General features: G+C 47.0%; 6 non-coding genes and 1 pseudogene across 6 annotated transcripts; all 7 read right to left on the reverse strand.

Moving 5' to 3' along the window:
• Nucleotides 1–2,150: 2,150 nt before the first annotated feature.
• On the reverse strand, nucleotides 2,151–2,229 carry LOC130323496 (U2 spliceosomal RNA; annotated as a pseudogene).
• Nucleotides 2,230–4,300: 2,071 nt separating this feature from the next.
• On the reverse strand, nucleotides 4,301–4,491 carry LOC130323483 (U2 spliceosomal RNA). Its single transcript, XR_008868781.1, has one exon. It is a non-coding gene; the product is annotated as a U2 spliceosomal RNA (small nuclear RNA).
• Nucleotides 4,492–6,571: 2,080 nt separating this feature from the next.
• On the reverse strand, nucleotides 6,572–6,762 carry LOC130323495 (U2 spliceosomal RNA). Its single transcript, XR_008868792.1, has one exon. It is a non-coding gene; the product is annotated as a U2 spliceosomal RNA (small nuclear RNA).
• A 2,087-nt stretch (nucleotides 6,763–8,849) lies between these two features.
• Nucleotides 8,850–9,040, reverse strand: LOC130323497 (U2 spliceosomal RNA). Its single transcript, XR_008868793.1, has one exon. It is a non-coding gene; the product is annotated as a U2 spliceosomal RNA (small nuclear RNA).
• Nucleotides 9,041–11,163: 2,123 nt separating this feature from the next.
• On the reverse strand, nucleotides 11,164–11,354 carry LOC130323498 (U2 spliceosomal RNA). Its single transcript, XR_008868794.1, has one exon. It is a non-coding gene; the product is annotated as a U2 spliceosomal RNA (small nuclear RNA).
• A 2,116-nt stretch (nucleotides 11,355–13,470) lies between these two features.
• LOC130323500 (U2 spliceosomal RNA) lies at nucleotides 13,471–13,661 on the reverse strand. Its single transcript, XR_008868795.1, has one exon. It is a non-coding gene; the product is annotated as a U2 spliceosomal RNA (small nuclear RNA).
• A 2,092-nt stretch (nucleotides 13,662–15,753) lies between these two features.
• On the reverse strand, nucleotides 15,754–15,944 carry LOC130323484 (U2 spliceosomal RNA). The gene has a single exon (XR_008868782.1). It is a non-coding gene; the product is annotated as a U2 spliceosomal RNA (small nuclear RNA).
• Between the last annotated feature and the right edge of the window lie 1,830 nt (nucleotides 15,945–17,774).

Below are 17,774 nucleotides of genomic sequence, written 5' to 3' on the forward strand. Positions count from 1 at the left end.
TAGTCCATTTTACTAGGGATTCCACATTCTTGTAGCAGGCAAAGGTCAAAGTCACATGTCTCTAGATAAGAAAATAAAGCAGCCCTGCGATCAGGGCTCTTTAAGGACCTCACATTGAGTGAGGCAATTTTTACAGGGATAGGCATAGTTTATGGAGAGTCCGTGCTTGGAGAATCAAAGTCAATAATAAGCTGCGTACCGTCATCCCCCGCCTGCGGGGTCATCAGCTCCTTGATGTTCTGAGGGTCGGAGCTTGAGATGGATGATGCCCCGACCCTGAGCTCGCTCTCGTCCGAACTACGGCACGCCGCTTTCCTTTGAATGTCTTCCTCTTCTTCTTCTCTTTGTCTTTTAAATGTCACACTGCTGTCCATATCCTCTGTGTTGCTCTCACTCGATGTAATCTCTGGCCCCCGGCTGATGGATCTGCGTCTTCTTTCATCTTTTGACGACTGGAACTGCTGCACAGGGGCCTGTGAGGCCTCTTTTCCGGAACCTTTGCCGCTACCCTGGGAAGTTTTCATCGCTTGTTCCCCAGCAAGCGTTGCTGAGGACTGTTGCTCCAACTTCCCCATCGATCGACGATGGCCAGTTTTACCCACCGGGTCCACTGCTGGCGGGGCAGCAAACCCTGGTTTGGCGCCACTTGTCTTCTTGGCCCTGTCCTGTATAGGCGGAGTAACAGGACCGGGCTCAGACCTGGCCACCTGGCTCCCCTTCCGGCGGGCTTTCACCGGGGCCTCTTCATCCGGAGCAGGGCGACCCTGGGCCAAGCCAGTACCTGGCTTATGTTGCAATTTTGGGTCCACCTCTGCCCCCACCGAGGCCCGTCGGCTGCCACCCGCCACAGGTGAGCCCCCTTCAGATGTTTCGGCGGGCTCTTGAGCCAGGTAGGAAGTCGATCGACGTCTTTCAATTTCCCGGGCAGTAAACTCGATCACCCGCCTGGGCTTCGTGGAATCCCCATGGCCTCCCCCTAGCACTACCACCGGTGGGCCCCCCGATGGAGCACCAGAGGTCTTGGGCCTGGACCCATCAGTACCTGCCATCTGGGGTTTGGGCATCTTAAAAAAGGATGTCTTTTGTCCTGTCCCCTCTTTGGGTGGGCCCAGCCTTGACCCACCCATCGTAGTTTTTGCTTTATGGGGACAGGAATTAAAATCGTGATTTTCCTCTCCGCAGAGGTTGCACCTTATCGTGTGGCTACATCTTGAGGCTATGTGACCTTCTTGGCCACACCTATTGCAGCGAATCACACGCTCCGCGCCGCAGGTCTCCTGGGTGTGGCCAAACCTCAAGCAATTTCGGCAATACATAGGCATTTGAGGATAGAACAGGAAGCCCCGAACTCTCCCGATGGCAAAATTTGGGGGCGGATGGCAAAGACCCCCAATACCACCGGGATCCTTACGGAGCTTGACCCAGAACTTCCTCTTGCCGTTCCAGAACCGCACGGAGTTCAAGATTTTGTTTGCGAATCGCACCTCTTCGCAGTATCGCCGAAGAAAAGTGGCTATATCCTCCGTGGTCACATGAGGGCTGTGCATAGCCACCACCAACGGTATATGTTCCTCACCATAGAGGAACTGGAACGAAAGACCGTCGAGTCGATCGTCCCTCTGGTCCGCACCAGACAAGGTTGCATAGATGTTATCGCAACACGCCGTGGCCGTGAAGGTGACGGTATACAGGCCACGGCTTTCCTGGTCATTTAGACACAGGATGTCCTCCCTATTGAGGCGGAAGTAGTCAAGAAGAATCACCTCCGCAATGAAGCGGAGGTTCTTCAACTGACGATGGCTCTCCGACACCTCTATGCGGATGGTATTTCGCATCGACATTTCCCCAGAGGGGAAAGCCCAGGAGAACGGCATCTTCCACACCCAGGGACTAAGCCCCTTCCCCAATAGCAGCAGGGGCTCGGAATCCCGCTATAAAAGCGGAACCCTTACCCAAGGCAGAGGTCGGGGGTACCCTAGGTGCTTCCGAAGCTACAGGTAACGCTCAACGTACCGAAAATGCCTTCTGAGACACAAGGTCCCAGAGACAGGGGGATCGCAACCCGTTGTCTGTGGACTAAGCCCGCTCCCCAATAGCAGCAAGGGGGTGAAGTCCCTCCGTAAGGAGAGACAATCCCCCAAGGCCGAGAAGCAGGGTACCACAGACACCTTCCGACCAGACCAAATGCAGATACTACACTTGATCTTAGCCAAAAGGCCGAGAAGCGATAACCGTGAAAGGGGCGGGCCCAACAAGGTGCCCTTCATGGGCACTATCACTGCTTGCTGTCAGGGAGGCTGCCAGACAATTTTCCATGCACACTCTGGGCTGGGGGGCAGTCAACCACCAGTACACACAGCAGAACCTAAACCCATACCATTATTGCTAAGCAGCAAGACAGGGGCCCATTGCACTCCCACGGGGCCTTTTTAAATGCAATCCATAACCCGGATTTGCCAGGAACCCTTCTTACTCCTCCTACTTGCATGTGACACTGGGCTTAGGATCTGCATAGGAAACACACACACAAGCACACACCTACCTTTGTTGCCTGCAGATGCCTCCTTGGCTGTCCCCAAACGGTATCAAACCAACACCCACGGGAAGCTGTAAGCATAGAGGACATGCCTGCACCCCATTGGACTTACCTGTGTGGGTTAAACCCGGGTTATTTGACAACCTATGGCGGTGATGGTTCTGCTCAGGCAGAGCAGTGCTGATGCTCCTCATAAAGCTGTCGCTGCTGTGAAGGTTCTAGGTGACATCACAAATCCCTATGGTTACATACACAACAAAGCTGGGTTGTTGTTGTTTACACTCTGCAAGGCCTGTGGAAGTGAGTGACATCATAGCACTGTAGTTCTGAGGGTTCTAGATGGATGCAACAATCTCCTGTTGCTTCTATGAAGGCCATAATAGACGACATCACCAAACAGCTCCATAGTCACATACACAGCAAAGGAGAGATGTTGTTTACACCTAGTGATGTCAGTGGTATTGAGTGACATCACAGCACAGTGCTAAGGCTCCTGGGCCTGGACACAGCAGCGGCTGCAATATCTCAACGGAGAATACGTTTATATATATGTGTGTGTGTGCGCGTATATATATATATATATATATATATATATATTTCTCCGCCGAAATCACTTTTAAACCCATTTCCACCTTTTTTTCCCTTCTCTTCCTCTTACTTTTTTTTCACGTTTTTTTACGTTTTTCTCCTTTTCGCCTCTTTTCTGGGCGTATTATTCTTCTTTTTCTTCTTTTTTTTCGTCTAATGCATACCCCATCAGTGCAGCAATGCTTATTCAATACCGCCAGCAGATGGAGACACTGGGGGATAATTTTCTAAGGATTTATACTGATTTTTCCTGTCTGAATTTGTCGCACAGAAAGTTGCAGGCCAAATATGTGTGACATTTCTGCGACTTTAGCTTCTAGAGCATTTTTACAACATTATACATAGGTGCTGAATACATAAAAAGCGACTGTTCAGCGACAGACAAGTCGCATCGGCTGAAAGTAGGCCAGAATGTCAGTCCATGTTGGAGCAGGTTTAGATACAGTCTAAAGTATAGATCTCAAAGTCTGTGCACAGAATTTAGCAAGGGCCTCGCACCTTCTGATGCATCAGGTAGGTGCACAATAGCATAGCCTAACCCTCTGTACTTTGGTCTATATTGATGCGGGACATAGACAGCCAGCTGATGACCAATCCATTAGTGCAATGGATGGCTGGAAGCATTTGTCTTTGCCTTTGCAATACCACAGAAGCAATGCATGGTCAATGTACAGCAATGACACACCTGTGTGAACAGCCAGGAGACCCCCCCCCCCCCCATGTTATGTTACATAGTTACATAGTTAGTACGGTCGAAAAAAGACATATGTCCATCAAGTTCAACCAGGGAATTAAGGGGTAGGGGTGTGGCGCGATATTGGGGAAGGGATGAGATTTTATATTTCTTCATAAGCATTAATCTTATTTTGTCAATTAGGAAGATTCAGCACCCACCCGCTATCAAGGCAGCTGCCTATCATGTCATGCCCTACCTGCACAGGTGTGCTGGCTACTCAAATGATCCAATTAAGGAGGCCATTTAGTCAGCAGCAGCAGAAGTCCTGTGCCTGGACGCTCCAACAGCGGCCAGACACAAGCAGAAGCAGCAGAAGCAGCAGCAGCACCACCTTTTGTTTTTTGGCTGCAGCAGCAGCAAGGCCCACAGGGCTGGCTAGCTGGCTAGCCAGCAAGCAGGTAGCAATGAAAGTAGGAATCTTTCTTTTTAACCCTGTAAGGGGGTGGTGCACTGTACCCGAAGATACTGCCATATCGGGTCAATGCATAGGGCGACGGAAGCAAGCTTCGAAATCGGCCCCCGTTCTCAAAAATCCATTTAATATATGGTCCCCAGATAGGGGACGTATCAGATATTAAACTGATAAGAACAGATACTACACTTGATCTTAGCCAAAAGGCCGAGAAGCGATAACCGTGAAAGGGGCAGGCCCAACAAGGTGCCCTTCATGGGCACTATCACTGCTTGCTGTCAGGGAGGCTGCCAGACAATTTTCCATGCACACTCTGGGCTGGGGGGCAGTCAACCACCAGTACACACAGCAGAACCTAAACCCATACCATTATTGCTAAGCAGCAAGACAGGGGCCCATTGCACTCCCACGGGGCCTTTTTAAATGCAATCCATAACCCGGATTTGCCAGGAACCCTTCTTACTCCTCCTACTTGCATGTGACACTGGGCTTAGGATCTGCATAGGAAACACACACACAAGCACACACCTACCTTTGTTGCCTGCAGATGCCTCCTTGGCTGTCCCCAAACGGTATCAAACCAACACCCACGGGAAGCTGTAAGCATAGAGGACATGCCTGCACCCCATTGGACTTACCTGTGTGGGTTAAACCCGGGTTATTTGACAACCTATGGCGGTGATGGTTCTGCTCAGGCAGAGCAGTGCTGATGCTCCTCATAAAGCTGTCGCTGCTGTGAAGGTTCTAGGTGACATCACAAATCCCTATGGTTACATACACAACAAAGCTGGGTTGTTGTTGTTTACACTCTGCAAGGCCTGTGGAAGTGAGTGACATCATAGCACTGTAGTTCTGAGGGTTCTAGATGGATGCAACAATCTCCTGTTGCTTCTATGAAGGCCATAATAGACGGCATCACCAAACAGCTCCATAGTCACATACACAGCAAAGGAGAGATGTTGTTTACACCTAGTGATGTCAGTGGTATTGAGTGACATCACAGCACAGTGCTAAGGCTCCTGGGCCTGGACACAGCAGCGGCTGCAATATCTCAACGGAGAATACGTTTATATATATGTGTGTGTGTGCGCGTATATATATATATATATATATATATATATATATATTTCTCCGCCGAAATCACTTTTAAACCCATTTCCACCTTTTTTTCCCTTCTCTTCCTCTTACTTTTTTTTTCACGTTTTTTTACGTTTTTCTCCTTTTCGCCTCTTTTCTGGGCGTATTATTCTTCTTTTTCTTCTTTTTTTTCGTCTAATGCATACCCCATCAGTGCAGCAATGCTTATTCAATACCGCCAGCAGATGGAGACACTGGGGGATAATTTTCTAAGGATTTATACTGATTTTTCCTGTCTGAATTTGTCGCACAGAAAGTTGCAGGCCAAATATGTGTGACATTTCTGCGACTTTAGCTTCTAGAGCATTTTTACAACATTATACATAGGTGCTGAATACATAAAAAGCGACTGTTCAGCGACAGACAAGTCGCATCGGCTGAAAGTAGGCCAGAATGTCAGTCCATGTTGGAGCAGGTTTAGATACAGTCTAAAGTATAGATCTCAAAGTCTGTGCACAGAATTTAGCAAGGGCCTCGCACCTTCTGATGCATCAGGTAGGTGCACAATAGCATAGCCTAACCCTCTGTACTTTGGTCTATATTGATGCGGGACATAGACAGCCAGCTGATGACCAATCCATTAGTGCAATGGATGGCTGGAAGCATTTGTCTTTGCCTTTGCAATACCACAGAAGCAATGCATGGTCAATGTACAGCAATGACACACCTGTGTGAACAGCCAGGAGACCCCCCCCCCCCATGTTATGTTACATAGTTACATAGTTAGTACGGTCGAAAAAAGACATATGTCCATCAAGTTCAACCAGGGAATTAAGGGGTAGGGGTGTGGCGCGATATTGGGGAAGGGATGAGATTTTATATTTCTTCATAAGCATTAATCTTATTTTGTCAATTAGGAACATTCAGCACCCACCCGCTATCAAGGCAGCTGCCTATCATGTCATGCCCTACCTGCACAGGTGTGCTGGCTACTCAAATGATCCAATTAAGGAGGCCATTTAGTCAGCAGCAGCAGAAGTCCTGTGCCTGGACGCTCCAACAGCGGCCAGACACAAGCAGAAGCAGAAGCAGCAGAAGCAGCAGCAGCACCACCTTTTGTTTTTTGGCTGCAGCAGCAGCAAGGCCCACAGGGCTGGCTAGCTGGCTAGCCAGCAAGCAGGTAGCAATGAAAGTAGGAATCTTTCTTTTTAACCCTGTAAGGGGGTGGTGCACTGTACCCGAAGATACTGCCATATCGGGTCAATGCATAGGGCGACGGAAGCAAGCTTCGAAATCGGCCCCCGTTCTCAAAAATCCATTTAATATATGGTCCCCAGATAGGGGACGTATCAGATATTAAACTGATAAGAACAGATACTACACTTGATCTTAGCCAAAAGGCCGAGAAGCGATAACCGTGAAAGGGGCGGGCCCAACAAGGTGCCCTTCATGGGCACTATCACTGCTTGCTGTCAGGGAGGCTGCCAGACAATTTTCCATGCACACTCTGGGCTGGGGGGCAGTCAACCACCAGTACACACAGCAGAACCTAAACCCATACCATTATTGCTAAGCAGCAAGACAGGGGCCCATTGCACTCCCACGGGGCCTTTTTAAATGCAATCCATAACCCGGATTTGCCAGGAACCCTTCTTACTCCTCCTACTTGCATGTGACACTGGGCTTAGGATCTGCATAGGAAACACACACACAAGCACACACCTACCTTTGTTGCCTGCAGATGCCTCCTTGGCTGTCCCCAAACGGTATCAAACCAACACCCACGGGAAGCTGTAAGCATAGAGGACATGCCTGCACCCCATTGGACTTACCTGTGTGGGTTAAACCCGGGTTATTTGACAACCTATGGCGGTGATGGTTCTGCTCAGGCAGAGCAGTGCTGATGCTCCTCATAAAGCTGTCGCTGCTGTGAAGGTTCTAGGTGACATCACAAATCCCTATGGTTACATACACAACAAAGCTGGGTTGTTGTTGTTTACACTCTGCAAGGCCTGTGGAAGTGAGTGACATCATAGCACTGTAGTTCTGAGGGTTCTAGATGGATGCAACAATCTCCTGTTGCTTCTATGAAGGCCATAATAGACGACATCACCAAACAGCTCCATAGTCACATACACAGCAAAGGAGAGATGTTGTTTACACCTAGTGATGTCAGTGGTATTGAGTGACATCACAGCACAGTGCTAAGGCTCCTGGGCCTGGACACAGCAGCGGCTGCAATATCTCAACGGAGAATACGTTTATATATATGTGTGTGTGTGCGCGTATATATATATATATATATATATATATATATATATATATATATATATATTTCTCCGCCGAAATCACTTTTAAACCCATTTCCACCTTTTTTTCCCTTCTCTTCCTCTTACTTTTTTTTCACGTTTTTTTACGTTTTTCTCCTTTTCGCCTCTTTTCTGGGCGTATTATTCTTCTTTTTCTTCTTTTTTTTCGTCTAATGCATACCCCATCAGTGCAGCAATGCTTATTCAATACCGCCAGCAGATGGAGACACTGGGGGATAATTTTCTAAGGATTTATACTGATTTTTCCTGTCTGAATTTGTCGCACAGAAAGTTGCAGGCCAAATATGTGTGACATTTCTGCGACTTTAGCTTCTAGAGCATTTTTACAACATTATACATAGGTGCTGAATACATAAAAAGCGACTGTTCAGCGACAGACAAGTCGCATCGGCTGAAAGTAGGCCAGAATGTCAGTCCATGTTGGAGCAGGTTTAGATACAGTCTAAAGTATAGATCTCAAAGTCTGTGCACAGAATTTAGCAAGGGCCTCGCACCTTCTGATGCATCAGGTAGGTGCACAATAGCATAGCCTAACCCTCTGTACTTTGGTCTATATTGATGCGGGACATAGACAGCCAGCTGATGACCAATCCATTAGTGCAATGGATGGCTGGAAGCATTTGTCTTTGCCTTTGCAATACCACAGAAGCAATGCATGGTCAATGTACAGCAATGACACACCTGTGTGAACAGCCAGGAGACCCCCCCCCCCCATGTTATGTTACATAGTTACATAGTTAGTACGGTCGAAAAAAGACATATGTCCATCAAGTTCAACCAGGGAATTAAGGGGTAGGTGTGTGGCGCGATATTGGGGAAGGGATGAGATTTTATATTTCTTCATAAGCATTAATCTTATTTTGTCAATTAGGAAGATTCAGCACCCACCCGCTATCAAGGCAGCTGCCTATCATGTCATGCCCTACCTGCACAGGTGTGCTGGCTACTCAAATGATCCAATTAAGGAGGCCATTTAGTCAGCAGCAGCAGAAGTCCTGTGCCTGGACGCTCCAACAGCGGCCAGACACAAGCAGAAGCAGCAGAAGCAGCAGCAGCACCACCTTTTGTTTTTTGGCTGCAGCAGCAGCAAGGCCCACAGGGCTGGCTAGCTGGCTAGCCAGCAAGCAGGTAGCAATGAAAGTAGGAATCTTTCTTTTTAACCCTGTAAGGGGGTGGTGCACTGTACCCGAAGATACTGCCATATCGGGTCAATGCATAGGGCGACGGAAGCAAGCTTCGAAATCGGCCCCCGTTCTCAAAAATCCATTTAATATATGGTCCCCAGATAGGGGACGTATCAGATATTAAACTGATAAGAACAGATACTACACTTGATCTTAGCCAAAAGGCCGAGAAGCGATAACCGTGAAAGGGGCGGGCCCAACAAGGTGCCCTTCATGGGCACTATCACTGCTTGCTGTCAGGGAGGCTGCCAGACAATTTTCCATGCACACTCTGGGCTGGGGGGCAGTCAACCACCAGTACACACAGCAGAACCTAAACCCATACCATTATTGCTAAGCAGCAAGACAGGGGCCCATTGCACTCCCACGGGGCCTTTTTAAATGCAATCCATAACCCGGATTTGCCAGGAACCCTTCTTACTCCTCCTACTTGCATGTGACACTGGGCTTAGGATCTGCATAGGAAACACACACACAAGCACACACCTTCCTTTGTTGCCTGCAGATGCCTCCTTGGCTGTCCCCAAACGGTATCAAACCAACACCCACGGGAAGCTGTAAGCATAGAGGACATGCCTGCACCCCATTGGACTTACCTGTGTGGGTTAAACCCGGGTTATTTGACAACCTATGGCGGTGATGGTTCTGCTCAGGCAGAGCAGTGCTGATGCTCCTCATAAAGCTGTCGCTGCTGTGAAGGTTCTAGGTGACATCACAAATCCCTATGGTTACATACACAACAAAGCTGGGTTGTTGTTGTTTACACTCTGCAAGGCCTGTGGAAGTGAGTGACATCATAGCACTGTAGTTCTGAGGGTTCTAGATGGATGCAACAATCTCCTGTTGCTTCTATGAAGGCCATAATAGACGACATCACCAAACAGCTCCATAGTCACATACACAGCAAAGGAGAGATGTTGTTTACACCTAGTGATGTCAGTGGTATTGAGTGACATCACAGCACAGTGCTAAGGCTCCTGGGCCTGGACACAGCAGCGGCTGCAATATCTCAACGGAGAATACGTTTATATATATGTGTGTGTGTGCGCGTATATATATATATATATATATATATATATATATATATATATATATATATATATATATTTCTCCGCCGAAATCACTTTTAAACCCATTTCCACCTTTTTTTCCCTTCTCTTCCTCTTACTTTTTTTTCACGTTTTTTTACGTTTTTTCTCCTTTTCGCCTCTTTTCTGGGCGTATTATTCTTCTTTTTCTTCTTTTTTTCCGTCTAATGCATACCCCATCAGTGCAGCAATGCTTATTCAATACCGCCAGCAGATGGAGACACTGGGGGATAATTTTCTAAGGATTTATACTGATTTTTCCTGTCTGAATTTGTCGCACAGAAAGTTGCAGGCCAAATATGTGTGACATTTCTGCGACTTTAGCTTCTAGAGCATTTTTACAACATTATACATAGGTGCTGAATACATAAAAAGCGACTGTTCAGCGACAGACAAGTCGCATCGGCTGAAAGTAGGCCAGAATGTCAGTCCATGTTGGAGCAGGTTTAGATACAGTCTAAAGTATAGATCTCAAAGTCTGTGCACAGAATTTAGCAAGGGCCTCGCACCTTCTGATGCATCAGGTAGGTGCACAATAGCATAGCCTAACCCTCTGTACTTTGGTCTATATTGATGCGGGACATAGACAGCCAGCTGATGACCAATCCATTAGTGCAATGGATGGCTGGAAGCATTTGTCTTTGCCTTTGCAATACCACAGAAGCAATGCATGGTCAATGTACAGCAATGACACACCTGTGTGAACAGCCAGGAGACCCCCCCCCCCCCCCCCATGTTATGTTACATAGTTACATAGTTAGTACGGTCGAAAAAAGACATATGTCCATCAAGTTCAACCAGGGAATTAAGGGGTAGGGGTGTGGCGCGATATTGAGGAAGGGATGAGATTTTATATTTCTTCATAAGCATTAATCTTATTTTGTCAATTAGGAACATTCAGCACCCACCCGCTATCAAGGCAGCTGCCTATCATGTCATGCCCTACCTGCACAGGTGTGCTGGCTACTCAAATGATCCAATTAAGGAGGCCATTTAGTCAGCAGCAGCAGAAGTCCTGTGCCTGGACGCTCCAACAGCGGCCAGACACAAGCAGAAGCAGAAGCAGCAGAAGCAGCAGAAGCAGCAGCAGCACCACCTTTTGTTTTTTGGCTTTTGGCTGCAGCAGCAGCAAGGCCCACAGGGCTGGCTAGCTGGCTAGCCAGCAAGCAGGTAGCAATGAAAGTAGGAATCTTTCTTTTTAACCCTGTAAGGGGGTGGTGCACTGTACCCGAAGATACTGCCATATCGGGTCAATGCATAGGGCGACGGAAGCAAGCTTCGAAATCGGCCCCCGTTCTCAAAAATCCATTTAATATATGGTCCCCAGATAGGGGACGTATCAGATATTAAACTGATAAGAACAGATACTACACTTGATCTTAGCCAAAAGGCCGAGAAGCGATAACCGTGAAAGGGGCGGGCCCAACAAGGTGCCCTTCATGGGCACTATCACTGCTTGCTGTCAGGGAGGCTGCCAGACAATTTTCCATGCACACTCTGGGCTGGGGGGCAGTCAACCACCAGTACACACAGCAGAACCTAAACCCATACCATTATTGCTAAGCAGCAAGACAGGGGCCCATTGCACTCCCACGGGGCCTTTTTAAATGCAATCCATAACCCGGATTTGCCAGGAACCCTTCTTACTCCTCCTACTTGCATGTGACACTGGGCTTAGGATCTGCATAGGAAACACACACACAAGCACACACCTACCTTTGTTGCCTGCAGATGCCTCCTTGGCTGTCCCCAAACGGTATCAAACCAACACCCACAGGAAGCTGTAAGCATAGAGGACATGCCTGCACCCCATTGGACTTACCTGTGTGGGTTAAACCCGGGTTATTTGACAACCTATGGCGGTGATGGTTCTGCTCAGGCAGAGCAGTGCTGATGCTCCTCATAAAGCTGTCGCTGCTGTGAAGGTTCTAGGTGACATCACAAATCCCTATGGTTACATACACAACAAAGCTGGGTTGTTGTTGTTTACACTCTGCAAGGCCTGTGGAAGTGAGTGACATCATAGCACTGTAGTTCTGAGGGTTCTAGATGGATGCAACAATCTCCTGTTGCTTCTATGAAGGCCATAATAGACGACATCACCAAACAGCTCCATAGTCACATACACAGCAAAGGAGAGATGTTGTTTACACCTAGTGATGTCAGTGGTATTGAGTGACATCACAGCACAGTGCTAAGGCTCCTGGGCCTGGACACAGCAGCGGCTGCAATATCTCAACGGAGAATACGTTTATATATATGTGTGTGTGTGCGCGTATATATATATATATATATATATATATATATATATATATATATATATATATATATATATATATTTCTCCGCCGAAATCACTTTTAAACCCATTTCCACCTTTTTTTCCCTTCTCTTCCTCTTACTTTTTTTTCACGTTTTTTTTACGTTTTTCTCCTTTTCGCCTCTTTTCTGGGCGTATTATTCTTCTTTTTCTTCTTTTTTTTCCTCTAATGCATACCCCATCAGTGCAGCAATGCTTATTCAATACCGCCAGCAGATGGAGACACTGGGGGATAATTTTCTAAGGATTTATACTGATTTTTCCTGTCTGAATTTGTCGCACAGAAAGTTGCAGGCCAAATATGTGTGACATTTCTGCGACTTTAGCTTCTAGAGCATTTTTACAACATTATACATAGGTGCTGAATACATAAAAAGCGACTGTTCAGCGACAGACAAGTCGCATCGGCTGAAAGTAGGCCAGAATGTCAGTCCATGTTGGAGCAGGTTTAGATACAGTCTAAAGTATAGATCTCAAAGTCTGTGCAGAGAATTTAGCAAGGGCCTCGCACCTTCTGATGCATCAGGTAGGTGCACAATAGCATAGCCTAACCCTCTGTACTTTGGTCTATATTGATGCGGGACATAGACAGCCAGCTGATGACCAATCCATTAGTGCAATGGATGGCTGGAAGCATTTGTCTTTGCCTTTGCAATACCACAGAAGCAATGCATGGTCAATGTACAGCAATGACACACCTGTGTGAACAGCCAGGAGACCCCCCCCCCCCCCATGTTATGTTACATAGTTACATAGTTAGTACGGTCGAAAAAAGACATATGTCCATCAAGTTCAACCAGGGAATTAAGGGGTAGGGGTGTGGCGCGATATTGGGGAAGGGATGAGATTTTATATTTCTACATAAGCATTAATCTTATTTTGTCAATTAGGAACATTCAGCACCCACCCGCTATCAAGGCAGCTGCCTATCATGTCATGCCCTACCTGCACAGGTGTGCTGGCTACTCAAATGATCCAATTAAGGAGGCCATTTAGTCAGCAGCAGCAGAAGTCCTGTGCCTGGACGCTCCAACAGCGGCCAGACACAAGCAGAAGCAGAAGCAGCAGAAGCAGCAGAAGCAGCAGCACCACCTTTTGTTTTTTGGCTGCAGCAGCAGCAAGGCCCACAGGGCTGGCTAGCTGGCTAGCCAGCAAGCAGGTAGCAATGAAAGTAGGAATCTTTCTTTTTAACCCTGTAAGGGGGTGGTGCACTGTACCCGAAGATACTGCCATATCGGGTCAATGCATAGGGCGACGGAAGCAAGCTTCGAAATCGGCCCCCGTTCTCAAAAATCCATTTAATATATGGTCCCCAGATAGGGGACGTATCAGATATTAAACTGATAAGAACAGATACTACACTTGATCTTAGCCAAAAGGCCGAGAAGCGATAACCGTGAAAGGGGCGGGCCCAACAAGGTGCCCTTCATGGGCACTATCACTGCTTGCTGTCAGGGAGGCTGCCAGACAATTTTCCATGCACACTCTGGGCTGGGGGGCAGTCAACCACCAGTACACACAGCAGAACCTAAACCCATACCATTATTGCTAAGCAGCAAGACAGGGGCCCATTGCACTCCCACGGGGCCTTTTTAAATGCAATCCATAACCCGGATTTGCCAGGAACCCTTCTTACTCCTCCTACTTGCATGTGACACTGGGCTTAGGATCTGCATAGGAAACACACACACAAGCATACACCTACCTTTGTTGCCTGCAGATGCCTCCTTGGCTGTCCCCAAACGGTATCAAACCAACACCCACGGGAAGCTGTAAGCATAGAGGACATGCCTGCACCCCATTGGACTTACCTGTGTGGGTTAAACCCGGGTTATTTGACAACCTATGGCGGTGATGGTTCTGCTCAGGCAGAGCAGTGCTGATGCTCCTCATAAAGCTGTCGCTGCTGTGAAGGTTCTAGGTGACATCACAAATCCCTATGGTTACATACACAACAAAGCTGGGTTGTTGTTGTTTACACTCTGCAAGGCCTGTGGAAGTGAGTGACATCATAGCACTGTAGTTCTGAGGGTTCTAGATGGATGCAACAATCTCCTGTTGCTTCTATGAAGGCCATAATAGACGACATCACCAAACAGCTCCATAGTCACATACACAGCAAAGGAGAGATGTTGTTTACACCTAGTGATGTCAGTGGTATTGAGTGACATCACAGCACAGTGCTAAGGCTCCTGGGCCTGGACACAGCAGCGGCTGCAATATCTCAACGGAGAATACGTTTATATATATGTGTGTGTGTGCGCGTATATATATATATATATATATATATATATATATATATATATATTTCTCCGCCGAAATCACTTTTAAACCCATTTCCACCTTTTTTTCCCTTCTCTTCCTCTTACTTTTTTTTCACGTTTTTTTACGTTTTTCTCCTTTTCGCCTCTTTTCTGGGCGTATTATTCTTCTTTTTCTTCTTTTTTTTCGTCTAATGCATACCCCATCAGTGCAGCAATGCTTATTCAATACCGCCAGCAGATGGAGACACTGGGGGATAATTTTCTAAGGATTTATACTGATTTTTCCTGTCTGAATTTGTCGCACAGAAAGTTGCAGGCCAAATATGTGTGACATTTCTGCGACTTTAGCTTCTAGAGCATTTTTACAACATTATACATAGGTGCTGAATACATAAAAAGCGACTGTTCAGCGACAGACAAGTCGCATCGGCTGAAAGTAGGCCAGAATGTCAGTCCATGTTGGAGCAGGTTTAGATACAGTCTAAAGTATAGATCTCAAAGTCTGTGCACAGAATTTAGCAAGGGCCTCGCACCTTCTGATGCATCAGGTAGGTGCACAATAGCATAGCCTAACCCTCTGTACTTTGGTCTATATTGATGCGGGACATAGACAGCCAGCTGATGACCAATCCATTAGTGCAATGGATGGCTGGAAGCATTTGTCTTTGCCTTTGCAATACCACAGAAGCAATGCATGGTCAATGTACAGCAATGACACACCTGTGTGAACAGCCAGGAGACCCCCCCCCCCCCCCCCATGTTATGTTACATAGTTACATAGTTAGTACGGTCGAAAAAAGACATATGGCCATCAAGTTCAACCAGGGAATTAAGGGGTAGGGGTGTGGCGCGATATTGGGGAAGGGATGAGATTTTATATTTCTTCATAAGCATTAATCTTATTTTGTCAATTAGGAACATTCAGCACCCACCCGCTATCAAGGCAGCTGCCTATCATGTCATGCCCTACCTGCACAGGTGTGCTGGCTACTCAAATGATCCAATTAAGGAGGCCATTTAGTCAGCAGCAGCAGAAGTCCTGTGCCTGGACGCTCCAACAGCGGCCAGACACAAGCAGAAGCAGAAGCAGCAGAAGCAGCAGCAGCACCACCTTTTGTTTTTTGGCTGCAGCAGCAGCAAGGCCCACAGGGCTGGCTAGCTGGCTAGCCAGCAAGCAGGTAGCAATGAAAGTAGGAATCTTTCTTTTTAACCCTGTAAGGGGGTGGTGCACTGTACCCGAAGATACTGCCATATCGGGTCAATGCATAGGGCGACGGAAGCAAGCTTCGAAATCGGCCCCCGTTCTCAAAAATCCATTTAATATATGGTCCCCAGATAGGGGACGTATCAGATATTAAACTGATAAGAACAGATACTACACTTGATCTTAGCCAAAAGGCCGAGAAGCGATAACCGTGAAAGGGGCGGGCCCAACAAGGTGCCCTTCATGGGCACTATCACTGCTTGCTGTCAGGGAGGCTGCCAGACAATTTTCCATGCACACTCTGGGCTGGGGGGCAGTCAACCACCAGTACACACAGCAGAACCTAAACCCATACCATTATTGCTAAGCAGCAAGACAGGGGCCCATTGCACTCCCACGGGGCCTTTTTAAATGCAATCCATAACCCGGATTTGCCAGGAACCCTTCTTACTCCTCCTACTTGCATGTGACACTGGGCTTAGGATCTGCATAGGAAACACACACACAAGCACACACCTACCTTTGTTGCCTGCAGATGCCTCCTTGGCTGTCCCCAAACGGTATCAAACCAACACCCACGGGAAGCTGTAAGCATAGAGGACATGCCTGCACCCCATTGGACTTACCTGTGTGGGTTAAACCCGGGTTATTTGACAACCTATGGCGGTGATGGTTCTGCTCAGGCAGAGCAGTGCTGATGCTCCTCATAAAGCTGTCGCTGCTGTGAAGGTTCTAGGTGACATCACAAATCCCTATGGTTACATACACAACAAAGCTGGGTTGTTGTTGTTTACACTCTGCAAGGCCTGTGGAAGTGAGTGACATCATAGCACTGTAGTTCTGAGGGTTCTAGATGGATGCAACAATCTCCTGTTGCTTCTATGAAGGCCATAATAGACGACATCACCAAACAGCTCCATAGTCACATACACAGCAAAGGAGAGATGTTGTTTACACCTAGTGATGTCAGTGGTATTGAGTGACATCACAGCACAGTGCTAAGGCTCCTGGGCCTGGACACAGCAGCGGCTGCAATATCTCAACGGAGAATACGTTTATATATATGTGTGTGTGTGCGCGTATATATATATATATATATATATATATATATATATATATATATTTCTCCGCCGAAATCACTTTTAAACCCATTTCCACCTTTTTTTCCCTTCTCTTCCTCTTACTTTTTTTTCACGTTTTTTTACGTTTTTCTCCTTTTCGCCTCTTTTCTGGGCGTATTATTCTTCTTTTTCTTCTTTTTTTTCGTCTAATGCATACCCCATCAGTGCAGCAATGCTTATTCAATACCGCCAGCAGATGGAGACACTGGGGGATAATTTTCTAAGGATTTATACTGATTTTTCCTGTCTGAATTTGTCGCACAGAAAGTTGCAGGCCAAATATGTGTGACATTTCTGCGACTTTAGCTTCTAGAGCATTTTTACAACATTATACATAGGTGCTGAATACATAAAAAGCGACTGTTCAGCGACAGACAAGTCGCATCGGCTGAAAGTAGGCCAGAATGTCAGTCCATGTTGGAGCAGGTTTAGATACAGTCTAAAGTATAGATCTCAAAGTCTGTGCACAGAATTTAGCAAGGGCCTCGCACCTTCTGATGCATCAGGTAGGTGCACAATAGCATAGCCTAACCCTCTGTACTTTGGTCTATATTGATGCGGGACATAGACAGCCAGCTGATGACCAATCCATTAGTGCAATGGATGGCTGGAAGCATTTGTCTTTGCCTTTGCAATACCACAGAAGCAATGCATGGTCAATGTACAGCAATGACACACCTGTGTGAACAGCCAGGAGACCCCCCCCCCCCCCCCCCATGTTATGTTACATAGTTACATAGTTAGTACGGTCGAAAAAAGACATATGTCCATCAAGTTCAACCAGGGAATTAAGGGGTAGGGGTGTGGCGCGATATTGGGGAAGGGATGAGATTTTATATTTCTTCATAAGCATTAATCTTATTTTGTCAATTAGGAACATTCAGCACCCACCCGCTATCAAGGCAGCTGCCTATCA

The sequence above is a fragment of the Hyla sarda genome, unplaced genomic scaffold, assembly GCF_029499605.1.
Source record: "Hyla sarda isolate aHylSar1 unplaced genomic scaffold, aHylSar1.hap1 scaffold_2492, whole genome shotgun sequence".
NCBI lineage: Eukaryota > Metazoa > Chordata > Amphibia > Anura > Hylidae > Hyla > Hyla sarda.